General features: G+C 39.3%; 1 protein-coding gene and 1 non-coding gene across 2 annotated transcripts in view; one reads left to right on the forward strand and one right to left on the reverse strand.

The window, feature by feature from the left end:
- LOC138704836 (GTP-binding protein Rhes-like) overlaps window positions 1–16,634 on the reverse strand; it is a 377,948-nt gene that overhangs the window by 274,658 nt on the left and 86,656 nt on the right. The window lies entirely within an intron of this gene.
- On the forward strand, window positions 5,719–5,792 carry TRNAS-ACU (transfer RNA serine (anticodon ACU)). The gene has a single exon. It is a non-coding gene; the product is annotated as a tRNA-Ser (tRNA).

Raw genomic sequence — 16,634 nt, forward strand, 5'->3', positions numbered from 1 at the left:
AATTTAATACAAAAGCCATCTTCACTAAGGCGAGTCATTCTCTTGATCTAGGGTTACTATGTTTGTTGTTTGATCTGAAGTCCCTCGTTTAAACACAGCCACAGCGATTAATTTTAAATATTGTGATAATTATTAGAATGGCTCCATCTTTGAGGAAAGAAAGATTGAGGGCTCTGTCGAAATTCACGGTGCATGAAAGAATCTTTTTTCTGAAAAGAGAGATCCGAGAACAATTTGTCGGTGTCGTCTCAGTTACGTCGACAGTCAGTAACCGTGGAACTATTTGAAAGCATTAATGTCATTCCTCCTTTTCCTGTTACTTCGTTGGTGAACTCTGTAACGATAACGGTGATTATGTAGATCAGTAGTTTTTCAACCTTCATATACTCGCGGAATGACAAAAGTTCTGGATAAAGTGGTGTTTTATTGTTTCTTCCTATACTTTATTATAAAAGTTTACACTACCACTAATGTGCAATAAAAATAGAAATTTTACAATCACATCAACAAGTAGTTTCTCCTTCTTACGAAGTCACTAGCATGTACACAATGCAGCAGCTACTTATGCATTTGCCAACACCTTTTCGATTCCTGGTTCTAATGTTGATAACGGTAATGCAAGATGTCGTGCTGCAACAGCATCCATTTTGTTCTTCTACCATGTGATCAAATAATTTCAGCCTTTCCCGCCAGTCAATTTGAATGAATGACGTCATTGCTATTTACTGAGCCTTGCCTTAAAGGGATGGCAGTGTGGGGGAGAGAACGAACGTCTTCAAGAGTACAGTAGTGGCAAAAAAACCGGACCGACGGAATAATAAAAATCCCCGAAATAAGCCACTGCGCATGCCACGCCCGCATTCACAAGATAGCGAGTAATCTATTGAAATTATTGTAGTTTCGACTGCTGACGTAGCTCATTTCGAAAGCCATTAGAAAATAAGCTGGTAAAATTCATGTTCTGGGAATAATAAGTTAATGAAGTAGTAAAATATCTCTGCAATCGAAAAGTATTGGGAATAAATTTGAATAAGAAACAAAAAGAAAAAAAGTTTCCTTCCCATGCAATATTCGAAACACGAAAGTCTTAGTTATCAGTCTATCGTGCTCTGGAGTGAACAAGGCTCTGAAATCAGCTACAAGGGTCGGTCATTTTTTTTACGACTAATGTACATAATCCTTCCTCCTTCCATATCTAGCTCTTGATGCCCGCGAACGATGTCAAGGTCAGAAAAATGCGCTTGCTTTGACATCACTGCACTACGGTATGCCTATCACCCCCACCACTCGTAAGACTAACTCCAAGCTACCCATCAACGAGGCGTTGAGTTCTCAGTGCGTAGAAACTCGCTCTGCATTAGTGACGACTTTAATTCAAATTGACTGGTGGGAAAGGCCGAAAATATTTGATCACATGGTATTTTGTCTAAATTGCAATGAGGCGAGAAAGTTGTTTCGCATACGTGTATGCGGCTTGAAGTTACCAATAATTTTAAAGTATTTCCTCTGCAATTTAGGTATTCTTCAATACAGATATCCAGGAGAGAATTATCTGCAGTAATGTCACGAGAGGTCTGAGATCTGCCGATAAATCCACGAGCGAAGCGAGTGGATTTATCTGGGAAATCTCAGACCTCGAGTGACATTTATTAGGACTATTTCGTGAATAAAATAAAAATTTAAATAATATATCCCTAAAATTCGATCACAAAATGTTAATAATTGTATATTAACGAATACTTAACCTATTCAGACATTGTGAAGTTGAAATACTCGTAGATGAATATCGATTATTGCAATAAAGAAATTCGATGTTATTATTCAGTAATGCCAATTGCGAAAATCGAAATACAGGTTTAACATTGTTAATTACATGTACTGCACTTTTCTCTTATTATTATAACAAATATATTTTATTATCTGCTGAAATCATAATTTAATTTAACAGTAACAGTGGGACAGCTATATACCAATGCTTATGCATTCACAGCGAGACATGTTGCTACACAGTGAAGTCATCTCTGTATAGATAGGCCTAATTAAAACACGAATTCTATTACGCCATACGAAAGACAGTTTGATCAAAGACATTATTACTATGCAAGGTCTTTGAGTTTGATATGCGATGATGTTACATAAATTTGAACGTCTATTAATTGTTTAATTTCAACACAAATGTTATAGGCTACAATTTTATAGGTTACGTTAGGCCTACCTGTGGAAGCAGGTCCAATGTCAGCTGTGCCTTGTTTCGACCGTTACAATGAGTGCTACACGAAAGCATTTTTTATAGCTCGACAAACTCATTCTCGCTGTAGTAACGGAACTAAAGCTGCATCTACACAGTTCAATATTCCAATCGCGTATGCGTGCAATCTGGGAAGAATAGAATCAAGTTTAAAAGGTACGTTCAATTAAGATGCATAAGGATTTTGTGTCTACATGGTGCGCCGTTTTGAACGTGGTCTTCATTGCGTAAATATATTAATTAATATTAAATATCAATCTTGCATTCATTGCTTTAAAGTTGAAAGAAAAGTTTAACCTTGTAGTTGCATCTTAATGTATTCATGATCATTAATTTACGGGGAAACAGTTGGCGACAACGACTAAACAAAAGAACGACCATGCGATAAATTGATAGCGATAAATCTAGCTGCAGAAATTATCGCAAAGTCTGACTGTGATTGGTTGGAATTAAAAATTTCATTACACTTCATTGGTCGAAAATGGAATGACGTCATATAAACGAAATAGTCAAGTTAAAATATAAACTCGTAGCGTTTTTGTTCATCACAACACTGCATTGTTAGGAGATTGTTTATTGTTTATCATTTTTGATTTGTTATTTGAAATGTTGTGCTTGTAAGTCACCACCTGCTCAAACGCATCTATGCATTCGATGGTTGCTTATTGCCTTCCCATTCAATGTTTTTTTTTTTTATTTTTTTTTTTTATTTTTTTAGTTGGTTATTTAGCGACGCTGTATCAACTACGAGGTTATTTAGCGTCGATGAGATGGTGATAGCGAGATGGTATTTGGCGAGATGAGGCCGAGGATTCGCCATAGATTACATGGCATTCACCTTACGGTTGGAGAAAACCTCGGAAAAACCCAACCAGGTAACCAGTCCAAGCGGGGATCGAACCCGCGGGCAAGCGCAACTTCAGACCGGCAGGCAAGCGCCTTAACAGACTGAGCCACGCCAGTGGCTTCATTCAATGGTCAAACATGTAATATGACCTATATTATTATGTCTATATCCATAAGCGACTTCACTGACAGGAGCTGCCATTTATCGACAATTTTTTTCCATTCAATGAGTTACCAAAGCTACTATGTGACACAATTAAAAACAATTTGCAAGTTAAAATTGCAAATTAACTACTATAGGTATCCTACACGCAGAACTCAGCTCGGACTCCTCGCGGCGCACATGATATACTCCTCTTACCCCCCTGCCGTAAGCGTGAGAGCATGCTGGAAACGGAAGCATACGTCATCTGCGCGAGACAGTCACGCCCGCTGGTTTCTGCGCACTGAGTTTTCCTTGTCGGATGCCTATAGTACGACATTTTATGTAACTTGTGAGGTTAAGTTATTATTCTTGTTCTTAAAAAACTAACGAAGATCATATAGCAGCCTATATTTGGTGCTGCCACCTATAATTTCAACGAAAGCATTGTTAGAATGCTCTTATGAGCTGGCAATATAAGCAGCCGTCAGATGTGTTCAAGCAGGTGGTGTTTTAAGTACGCCTTTAATTTTGACGACTTAAAGTTTGTGCTATTTGTGGGTTAAAGGAGATGAAGTGTCAAGTGGAAGCAAACGAACACTTCCGACATACTCTTCTATTTTATTTTAATAAAAAAACAAAGGCAAAGGAGACGACTCGAAATACTTGTGCCGTATAAGCCTATGAGAAGAATTCCGTCGCAGAAAAGTGCAATAAAATGGTTCTGTCGTTTCAACATACAACACCCCGTACAACGTTTAGTGTCCATTCACAGACGAAGAAGGTGGGATGAAGAAGGCGTCATATAGTCTACTACGAGTTGCTTTCTAGGGATGTAACAATAACTACTAACATTTATTACCAACAACTCCAACTCAGACGCCTTGCGGCCGCAATTGAAGAAAAACGATCGGGAAGACTGCACCAAGTGCTGCTGCAACACCGTAATGAACGCACGCACTACTCTAATATGACGAAAACAGCTATCCAGGAGCTTTGTTGAGAGATGATTCCACATCCCCATATTCTTCCACTCTTGTGCCATCAGGTTCCCTCCTTTTACTTTTTCTATGCAACAATCTTCAAGGGAACTGCTTTGATAACGAAGATGCTTTACAAACTTGGCTAGACGAATTCTTTAACTCCAAACCAGCAGATTTCTTTCAACGCAGAATCTGAAAACTAACTCAGCGTTGGCAGAGAGTTGCAGATAATGCAGGAGAATATTATATTATTAATTGATTTCTGTATTCTATTCATTTCAAATAAAAAATTTTTGTCACAGCGAAAAATGATACGAATTTTTGCAGCAACCTATTACATATATTGCATATTTTTTGTTTCATTTTTATAAAAAAACATAGTGAATACTAATAGAATGGAATCTCATGAATTTTCTGTCGGTGGACAAAATAATTTCGCGAAGACCGATGATAAAGGGAAAGTTAATTACGGAACCCCAAGACAACTTCTCTAGACATAAATTTCATTTGTTTACAAAGAAACAATCTATTATGAATTTTGTTCACAAAACTTGTTCGTTTGCGTCATCACAAAGAAAATACTGTACAAGTCGATAAAAATGCCAATACAGAATTGCTTACCCCACTCTCTACTTTTAATACTTTCAAGACTACAGCTAATTAAGGAAGGGCTTTGCATAAAGTGCACTCGAAACAGAAAATCAATCACTAGTTAAGTGAGCCAATTAAGGTTTTCTTAGCACTGAGCGGGATATTGTAAAGGGAGAGAATTAATAACACTTGAGTTCCTGAAAAAAAAAAAAGCCAGAATGACTCATCCCAGCCCAAAACTGTATCTATATACCTGAAAGGTTATGGTCTAAACAACTCTTCTTCCCAATCAGCTGCAAGAAGTAGACGATATTTCACAGGTAAGAGTTCGACGCGATCGTGTCGATACATTAACTCACTTAATAGAAGAATGCTATATTTAAAGAAATCTGTATAATATGCCTGCAAAGACCAGTTTTCCTCGTTCCCATAATCGGCCAACGGAAGTTCAGTCCATCAAGACGAAAGTTGGTCCAGTAAATTAGTGTGGATTGTCAGAATTTGTTCTAAAATAGATATTCATGAATGAAGTTATTAGTTTTTATGAATACTCATAAATTGCAGATAAAAATGTGATTAACGTCACAGGCTAGTGTCCGTAAACTCACCGATAAGTTGAGATCTTCCTCTTAATATTTTAATTTCTTCCTTTCAATTTCTAGTTGCACTGTTCGACAATGTATATTACAATATACAAATCTGGCTTTCAGGTGGTAGCTCCCTGTAAAGCAGGTTTGAATAGTTTCAAGGAAACATTTTTCCGGGGTCAGGTATCAATCCCGGGACCCTTCGCTTAGCGCACGAGTCACAAAGAATTTGTGTGCACTCAAAGTTGGTTTCTGGCATCTTGTCAGCCCGTTTGAGTTGTGTGGATATAAAGGAAAATTTGTGACTGTGTCGTGTATGGTTCCTGGGGTAGCTCAGTCGGTAGAGCATTCGTGCACTAAACGAAGGGTCCCGGGATCGATACCCGGCCTCGGAAGAGTTTTTCCTTGAAATTATTCAATATATATTATATTCTGAAATTTAATTACCATTAAAATTATATTAAATTTAATAAATTTTAAGATACATTTAGTTCATATAGTAGGCCTGAGATACTACATTTTTTGTACTGGTATCTACTATTTCTAAACAAAATTTTTCCTAACACCACTGTATGAATGTTAGCCACAACACAAATCTTTACATCTCTCCTTCCTTTGCTTGAACAGCCGCGTCTATGGTCCAAGTGCTAGCGGTATTCCATTCAGGTGGCTCGGGTTCGATCCGCGGCCAGGTTGTGATGGGATTTGTGATAAACAAACCAGACGTTTCAAAAAGCTTTTCTTGGGGTACTCCCGTTTCCTTCTATCATTTCGCCAACATTGTCCACCGTCCTCATTTCATTTATCATCTCAAATAATAAAAATAGGTTGGGGTGAAGCCTTGCAAGTAGTACCGGTTTCCGATTATGATATAGGAAAGGCTTGGGGCTCCGGGCCCCTGCAGCTTCTCAGGCTACTCTTCTGCAGAGAGGACTTGGCTCTATCTGGGGCTTAAGCAGGATGACCCTCTTGTCAACATAGGATTCATGAATGCCGCTTGTCGGACTTTGACAATCATCGCAAATGTAGAGGACGTTCCGGGCCCCCCACACCTTGGTTGGTTTCCATAAGACTGCATAAATGCAGAGGAACAACTTACTTCCGGGTGATCTCTTGACGGATTCAAGGAATACGAACAGTACTTGAGGCTTATGTAGTATATAGAATTACTTTTTTAGCAGGCCTATAACGAAGAAATACAAAATTAATATTAAGGGAAAGGAAGCCTCACGGAGTTTGTTTCACAGACATTACAAAAGCTCAATGTGCTCCTTCGTAGCATATTGGGCTTAATCTCTGTGGCGACTGTTGTGATGCGCGCGCAAGTTAATCAACGTCGTTGCAAGTAGTTGTTCAGAAACATGATCCTTGACAAAACCCCACAAGAAGAAATCAGACGAGACAAGATTTGGGAAACGCGGCGGCCAAAGCATGTTCTTCCCGCTCAGCTGATCGACCGATCCACCGTTGTAATAATCTATCATTCAGATGGCCTCGAACTTTGTTATGGTAATTCTGGAGAGGACATCATCTCGCTAGAAGATGGTCAGCTTTATCTTCTTCCAGCTGAGAAGACATTTTTGTAATCTTTCAATATATATAGCTCCTGTGACAGTGGTTTCATTGAAGAAGGAAAAGGGTGCGTAAATCTTTCGTGAGAAATGACACGAATTAATGGATGGATGAATGGAGTGAGTGAGTGAGTGAGTGAGTGAGTGAGTGAGTGAGTGAGTGAGTGAGTATCGTTTAAGAGGTATTCAGACTCATCTTAAATCATTCAGGCACATTAAATAGAGAATGAATGAGGCGGACCGCGTGAAAAACCACGAAGCACATCTCTCAGTTCTGTTTCCGTGGTACCAAGAATGAAGTCAGAGCTCACACAAACGTGTTTCATATTAAAATGTTACTATTTTTCTCTCCTTGTAGGTCGAGTACAGACGTTTCACGTCAAACCAACTTTTCAAGGAAATCGTCCTCTTCCACTAATCCGAGAATATCAGCAAAGAAAAAAGCTCGCAGGTCTCAATCAGTGTTCTATGAAGCTTGAAGCAACTATAGACAGTGGGATCATTTGCAAATGTTTCTTCAGAATCCTTCATACTGTTTTCTGCTGAATGAGGCAGACATACAGGGACAAAAATACAGTGAGCAGTACATCAGCAGAGAAAGAGATACAGAGACCAGACAAATAGTCTGTAGTAGAACCACAGATAGACACAGACATAGCCGACAGTGTAAACACACAGGAAGACAGAGACAGACAGTCGATAGTACAATATGGAGACAGTCGGAAATACAACAGATAGAGACAGTCTGAAATAAAATAGACAGACAGACATTCTGAACACAAAATGAATTTAAATTATGGTTTATTTAACGACGCTCACAACTTTATAGGTTATAACAGTGTCGCCGGTGTGCCGGAATTTTGTCTTGCAGGAGTTATTTTACATGCCAGTAAATCTACTTAAATGCCATCGACCTGGACCGAGATCGAACCCGCAACATCGAGCACAGAAGGCCAGCGCTATACCAACTACGCTACCGAGGACGACGAAAATACACTAAACAGTGACAGGCAACCGAAAGTACAGAAACACAGAGAGACAGACAGTCTGAAATACAATATAATCAACTACGCTTTCAATGTTACATGGCCGCTGAGCGCTGATGTCGCCATTGTCGTTGACGATCACTGACGATTACGGAGAACGGGGAATTGAGGGGATCAAAGCATTCGTGGAGAGATATGACGCACTCTGCTAGTTTGTGGAATCAACACCGGTCAATTTACAAAGGACGGGTAGTAGACAGACAGCCAGCCAGTAGTACAAAACATACAGAAACATAGACACAATCTGAAGTACAATACAGACACGCAGAGACAGACAGTCATTAGTACAACACAGACACAGAGACAGTCTGCAATACAACCATAGATAAGAGACAGGGACAGACAGTCTATGTAGTACAACCACAGAGACAGAAAAACAGTCAGTTGTAGAACAGAGAACATCTGTAGTACAACACGGACAAAAGACGATTTGTAGCACAACCAGAAATACCGAAATATTCTGCAGTAGAGCCCGGACGAGAAGTTATGGCACCGGCGCAGGGGACGCATTTTAGTTCGTTTGGTTGGACTCGCCCTCACACTAAACTGGAGGGGTGTTGGGTTAGTTGGTTACTAGCATTCCGAGTGTTCAGATCGTTCTGCTACTACCGCTATTGCTAATACTGAAAACATTGTCCTTCTGAGCATCGTCATAATGGCATTGTTTAAGGTGTGAAATCATAGAGTAGTTCATAGTCAAGGACATGAAATAGCATACAATGTATGGAAATTCATGTCAGAAGAGGCTGTAGATGGAATACCAATTCCATTGAAAAGCGTGTGTGCAAGAGTGCTGGCTGCCACCGGTATTTCAAAGCGAACCTTGGCAGAATCAGGAGAGATGGGAAAAATATTGAGGCAGGAACAGCAGATTCTTTCTCCAGTCCGGAAAAATCACAGCCGAAGAAGAAGATTGTTGCAGCTGTAGACAGTTTTGATGAGGAAGTCATAAGAAGACTCATCTATAATTTCTACGCTACGCATAAGCAGAGGCCGACTCTGCAATCGCTCCTTCCAAGAATGGATATCAGTGTATGATTATATGAAGAAAGTAGAGAACAATTACATTGAAAGTGAGCACGCGATGGACAGTATTTTGGAGAACATTTCCATAAACTTAGGGACATCTGATTCCAGCACAAATCAGTCGTCTGATTCGGACGGAGAATAAGAATATAAAGATGGAATAGCGGGCGTAATTTCATTAGGTGCCTTCAGACTCTTGAGTAGGAAAGTGGTGACACTAAGATAAGACGAATGTTTTTGGAAAGAGATTAAACGCATATGCTTGCCGCTCTGAGCTTGAGAACCGTAACCCAAACAACCCCCACTCCTCTACCCTGCTGGCCGGCAATTTAAAACTTAGCGCAGGTTGGTGCCATAACATCTCGTCTCAGCTCTACAACCACAGATAGAGAGACATTTTGTAATACAACCATAGAAACACAGAGACAATCTATAGCAAAACAAAACACAGACACAATCTGTAGTGTAACCACAGAGACAGACATATTCTATAATACAACCATAGAAACGCAGAGACAGACAATCTGTAACAAAACAAACCACATACACAATCTGTAGTATAACCACAGAGACAGACACGTTCTGTAATACAACCATAGAAACGTAGAGACAGACAATCTATAGCAAAACACAGAGACAGACACGTTCTGTAATACAACCATAGAAACGCAGAGACAGACAATCTATAGCAAAACACAGAGACAGACAATCTATAGCAAAACACAGAGACAGACAATCTGTAGTAAAACAAAATACAGACACAATCTGTAGTATAACCGAAGCGTGACAATTTTTGGGTAAGCTGGGGTTCGGAAATAGTGATCTAGGCTGTGCTTTACGTCGCTAAAAGGTAGACGAAACGCGGAAACGCTCCTGTTTTTAATTAATTAAATTCTTCGAAAATGTTTGGGAAAGCTCAGCTTACCCTGCCTCCTTGAAGATTTGCTACTGATCCACAAAGATACAGGCAGACATATACATTCTGTAGTACAACCACAGAAACACAGTCACAGAGAGAGATGGACGTCGGTAGTACAAGCACATTGACAAAAAAGGTTGGTCTTACAACACAGATATTTATAGGAAGACAAACAGGGAGACAGTGTAGTACAACACAGAGATGTACAATCGGACAGACACATAACTTACGTAAGATTAAGTTCATAGGTACAGTAAGCACTAAACTTACTAAACCTCAAAGGACAATGGTTCAAGGTTTCATGGTTCATGCATTTCGATACCGATTTTAAACAGAGATGTAAATGCGGTAAACCTGCGTTCCGTTGTCAGGCTGTCGTAATCGTGTAGCTGTTGTGATAGGCCCAAGAGCAAAACAAATCGATATGCGTCCCGGGAGAGTGAATGAGTGCTGCTGAACGGGGTCCACGATCTTAATGATCGTGCCCAAGCCACATAAACCAGCATACAGGTGTACCGAAGCAATTACTGAAGCGCTAGAATTAGCAGAAATCTGCACGAATGTAGAAGTGAACAGGGAATAATATTTATCACCCATTCACACGACCTCTAGTGCTACAACGTTAACTCTTAACAAGGTGACCTCACAAAGAAGGCTGGAACTTATCTATTGAGGTTAGCGACTCCACCCCAAACGAACGCAGAACAATAATACCTGCATGAAGAGTTATGTCATCTTAATTGCTATGTGTTCACACTACCTACTTACTCGTATAATCAACAACACTTTGATAAAGAAATGAGACCAATTTAGCCACTACTAAAGCTACAAATTGTATATCAGCCTCTCAGAGCATTCCTCGATTCTTTACGCTGTTGGCTTGCGTAGTAGTTTTGTCATTTAGGGAGCATTTTAGGTCGTACTTGATCCTCGCCCGTAGCCTCTCTAGCTTTCATTGTGGCAACTCGGGTTCGATCTCCGTTTGGGTCACAAAAGAAATTTGTGATGGACAAAGCAGGCGAGACTGGTTTTTCTCGAGGTCCTCCCGTTCCCCCTCACCATTATAATTATCACTCCACCAATACTCCACAGTCACCCTCACTCTGCGAGATCCCGAACCAGGCCTCCAAAAAAACTAAAATAATAAAGATAGTTTAAGGTTTCCTACACATTCGTGTATAATGAAGACAATAAGATCATACTTTTATAGTACCTAGCAGAACAGTATTTTCTTCGCCCAGAATAACGTGATTTCAGTAGAATACTGAAATTTATTTTCTACGAACAACGGGGCATTTTTTGCCAGGAAATTACAAACCTTCGTTAGACTTGCATAGTTTACAGCAAAAAATATTAAAATTTTCAACAACAACAAAATATAATATCAATAACAATATTATTACCATTATTATTATTATTATTATTATTATTATTATTATTATTATTATATCATTGTTACCACCATCATTACCATTACCAGTACCATTATTTATTCATTCATTGTGTTATGCTCAAGAGCAGGTCTTTCACTGCAAATCCAGCATTCCCAGTCTTTCTTACTTTCTGCCTTCCTTTTTGTCTCTCGTCATATATGATCCATGCATCTTAATGTCGTCTATCATCTGATATCTTCTTCTGCCCCGAAATCTTTTCCCGTTCACCATTCCTTCCAGTGCATCCTTCTGGAGACAGTTTCTTCTCTGCCAGTGACCCAGCCAATTTCCTTTCCTCTTCCTGATCAGTTTCAGCATCATTCTTTCTTCACCCACTTTTTCCAACACAGCTTCGTTCCTTATTGTCTGTCCACTTCACACGCTTCATTCTTCTCTATAAGCCACATTTCAAATGCTTCTAGTCGCTTCTCTTCACTTCGTCGTAATGTCCATCTTTCTGCCTCATACAATACTACACTCCAAACAAAACACTTCACTAGTTTTTTCCTTTTGCCGTTGCTATCCTCCTTTTCACTTCTTGGCAGTTGCTCATGTTACTGTTTCTAGTACACTCAAAGTATTTGAAGCTGTTCACTTGCTCTACTGCCTCATTTTGAAGGTCAAGTTTATCTTCTTTACTTTTCTTCCTGTGACCATGGTCTTTGTCTTGTTGCAATTTATCTTCATTCCATACTGCTTACAGCTGTCATTTAGCTCCATTAGCATATCCCTTATTATCATCTACTCTTCTGCTAACAACGCTATACCTTCAGTAAATCTTACATACTTTATTCTTCTTATAATTACATTATTTCACTGAAATTATAAAATATACGCGTAAAATACTGAAGAATTAAATTCAGCAGCAGGAAGAAGCAAGTTACAACGGTTATTTTAACTATTGTAGGAGTAACTCCGAAATCCTACACCACCAGATCTGCCTATTTGAGATGTAGTAATGGAATTTTAATGAAAAGCAGTGTTTTGGTGTGAGTTAAAATCTCGTTTACGCCTACCTAATCACTTAAAATTTCCCGATGTTGCCTAACTTTAAGACGAATATCAGGCGATTCATCTGCGGATGCTCGGACTTATCTACTCAAAATATCACCCCGCTATCAGCAATTAAGTCGACACTAGAGAACAGCGCAGTTGATACAGCGCTGATAAATAATTGTAAAGACCCCAACCCTTCCGGAAGAAAATCTTATTCCATTTCTTTAGAATAGCAAGCTGCACGGCGAATGTGAGGTAATCTATGGCGAGTCCTCGGCCTTATCTCGCAAAATACCATCTTGCTATCACCATCATCGACGCTAGATAACTCAGTAGTTGATACAGCATCATTAAATAACCAACAAAATACAGTAGCGTGCAAATTAATCCAAACACGACATATTTTTACATTTTCTGTCATTTTTGGCCTCACAGCTGCTCATACCGCTTTAATTGACATCTGTAGTACGTGTAATTCCTTGTTGAATGTCTGTCGTTATTGTTTTTTTAATAATATGTGACATTTTGCCTGTCGTTTTGTACTTGTAAGCATTTCAGTTGTGTTGAAGACTTAATACTGCAATCCTGTGTACATTCTGTCGTCTTCACAAATGGATACAACTCCACGAAAACGGTCTAAAATTATAACATTAGCAGAGCATTCTTCTATGACACAGAGGCAAATTGCTGCAGAATGTTACATCGGTTTGGCTACTTTTAATTCGATCATAAAACGATACAGGGAGACTGGATCCATCACACCCAGAAAAAAGGAAACTGTGGCCGGAAAAGGAAGACTTCACCTGCAGATTATCGTTTAATTGTCAGGAAAAGTAAATTAAATCCTAGACTAACTGCTGTCGACTTAACCCGCGAGTTAATGGCTACCACTGGGGCGAATATTCACGTCACAACAGTGCGGCATAGGCTTTTGGAAGCTGGACGAAGGGCACGTAAGCCTATTAAGAAGCAACTGCTAACCCCTGTTATGTGCAAAAAACGCTTAATGTGGGCAAAATTACATCAACACTGGACAGTGAATGACTGGAAGAATGTACTTTTTTCCGATGAGTCTCATTTCGAGGTCCACGGCCACCGTGTTTCTTACGTACGGAAAGGATCCGAAAAAGTAACAGCAGCTCATCTCCAACAAGCACCCAAATACCCCCCTAAAGTAATGTTTTGGGGTTGTTTTACAATATGAGGGGCCTGGAGCATTAATACCTATCAAGGCAATGATGAATTCTGACAAATATATTCACTTATTGGAAACCAGAATCGTACCCCAGCAGCAAAAATCATTTCCGGATGGCAGAGGTGTGTTCCAACAAGACCTGGCACCATGTCATACGTCTCGAAAAACTACAGAATTCTTCAACAAGAAGAATATTCAGGTACTCCCCTGGCCAGGCAACTCACCCGACATCAACCCCATTGAGAACTTGTGGTCAATTTGCAAAAGAAGAATGCAAAAAAATGGATTGTTCTACAAAGGAGAAGATGATTTCTGCCCTCATTGGTGTATGGTTTCGCGATGAAGAAATGAAGAATATTTGTGGGAAATTAGTGGCATCCATGCCAAATCGTCTCAGAGCTGTTATTAGGAACAAGGGAGGCCCCAAAGATTACTGAGATATGTCTTAGATCCTTTTTTTTATCCCGTTTGAGTGTTTTTGCATAAGTAATTACGTTGTTCGGATTAATTTGCACGCTACTGTATATCAGCAATCAGAGGACAGGCAGTGCTGCATTTTATTCTTACAGAGTGACGGTGGTTCGTCGATTACAGCATGTGAATTTCTTAGGCTAAGTGAATATCGCAATTTGTTCTTGACGGTACGATACTAATGAATCATCTCAATTAATAATATTTTAGCGATGTACCGAAGTACATGCAGGAATTCTGCGTTATCATATGATGAAGGATCGGTGGAGCGGAGAAAAATTCTCTCTGCCACCGGGATTCGAACCCGGGTTTTCGGCTCTACGTGCTGACGCTCTATCCACTAAGCCACACCAGATTCTAATTCTGATGCCGGATTGAATCCTCTCAGTTTAAGCTCCACCTCTTAGTTCCCTTTGGCGGCCAACCCTCATGTACTGTCACAAATGTGACAGTGGCACAATGTCCAACACACTAATGTGCAGAGATGCACACATTACGAGTGACTAAGTGGAGGGAGCGTCCGCGCGTAGACCTGAAAACCCGGGTTCGAATCCCGGTGCCGTAGAGAAATTTTTCTCCGCTCCACCGATCTTTCATCAATTAATAATGACAAACGAAGCTTGGTTCCATTTAAGTGGTTATGTCCATTCTCAGAATACAAGGCACTGCGACATTAAAAATCCTCATTTAATACAATAAGTACGTCTTCACTACAAGAAAGTGGGTATGTGGTGTGGCATTACTACACGCTAGATAATTGGCTCCCCATTTTCTTTCAAGATACAGTCAATTAGCAACGTTATTTGCGAGACATAAAGAGGTATTTTTTTTTGCTGTAATATTGACTGAAGATGAAAAACAATAAGCTTAGTTTCAGCAGAATAATTTTACTGCAAATACAGTCGCTATATCGTTAGATGCATTACAGAAATTGTTTGATGATCGGGTAATTAGTCACGGATGTTCGCCAGCTCGTTTTCTCGATTTAAATGTTCCTCATTTTTATCTGTGGTGAATTTACAATAACCGACACACACTTGGAGAATGAAATTAGGAGAGTGCTGAATGGAATAAAATTACAGACAGAAAGTTGCAGAAAATGTTTCGGAATTTTCTGTACCAATGTGATTCTTGCATCCAGAAAGGTGGACATCAATTTCAGCATTTTCTTTGATGAAAGGTAAGATCAATATGATGGTTTCTTATTAACTCTTGTCTGAGAATTATTTTTATGGAAATATAGACCTAAATCACCGTCATTCACCGCCGATTTATTTTCCTTCCGTGCAAGAGAGCGGTCGGATCTTGCATTAAACACACGCTTTAAGACTGGTAATGCCGTGCAGTATATAATTTAAAGCTGTATTTTGTTCTACAGCAAATAAAGGAGTAATAAGACGAAGGAAATTATAGGTATTATCATAAAACCTGGAGTAGCTATATTATTCAGATAAGACATTTTAATGTGACGAAGAACAATAGACATAAGACTGAAAATGAAGAACAATCAAAAGAGGGGCAAAAAAAAAAAAGCAAAAGGAATACAATGAGCAACAGACAAGTATGATGAGAGTAATTATAAGAACATAATACAAAACTCCATTAAAATAAAACTATTACATTAAAAAAGTGAACTTTATTAAACATAGCACACAAAAACAACACAAAGGCAACAAAAGTTAAAAGAGAAAGAGAGGAAAAAGAAGGAGAACAAGGAAATAGAAGAGAAATATATTTGCTGGCAGACAGCAAATAAAATAGATAAAAATAATCAGGTAGTGTTTTAAATCGTGTGTTAGACCATAGTTTCGAAACAGGCATATGAATGAACGGTGAGCTCGGCCGCTCAAATCCAAAAGGACGCGGATTAAGCACGACGTCGAGTCCAAGTAGTGAACACCACGAAACTGCACGTAATTACATCCACGGATTGTTAGCTAAATTGCACGATGACAATCAGTATTTAAACCTAGTTACTGCACATCACCTAGATGTACAGTCTTAGAAACAAAATTGATAGCACGACACTCAGTGATGACAAAGTTTAAGTATTGGAGAGCGATTCACACCAGTACATGTGCTGTTTCCTTTGAGTTGAAGTTGGGCGTCTATAAGCCTCTTTTCCTACCATAATACCTTTCGCTCCAGTGGAGCAGTCAGTAACTTGCCGGCTTGCGACGTGAGGGCCCGGATTCAATTCTCGGTTAGGTGAGAGATTTATTTTTTTCTTTTTTAAATATCGTCGCTGCATTCAATTTTATGAGGTACACATGTCTTTTTTTTAGACTTCTGCATTAATTTGTCGGTTTATCTTTGTTTTATTTCGGGAAGAAAATTCATCTCCTAGATAGTTTATTACCTGTGATTGAGGTTCTGACTGATATGTACACCTATTATCAGACAGTACATCTCACTTGACGATAAATGTCGGAGGAAGAACAGTTGTTTGCATACATCTGAAGTCTGATTAGTGTAATATTTAGCGATGCATGCACTGGAGGGGGAAAAGAACTGGCTACCCTACCCCATTATTTCCTGGCCTAATTGCCTAATAAGTGGTGCCATGTTGGTATCAGCTGT

Source organism: Periplaneta americana, chromosome 8 (genome assembly GCF_040183065.1).
Source record: "Periplaneta americana isolate PAMFEO1 chromosome 8, P.americana_PAMFEO1_priV1, whole genome shotgun sequence".
Lineage (NCBI taxonomy): Eukaryota > Metazoa > Arthropoda > Insecta > Blattodea > Blattidae > Periplaneta > Periplaneta americana.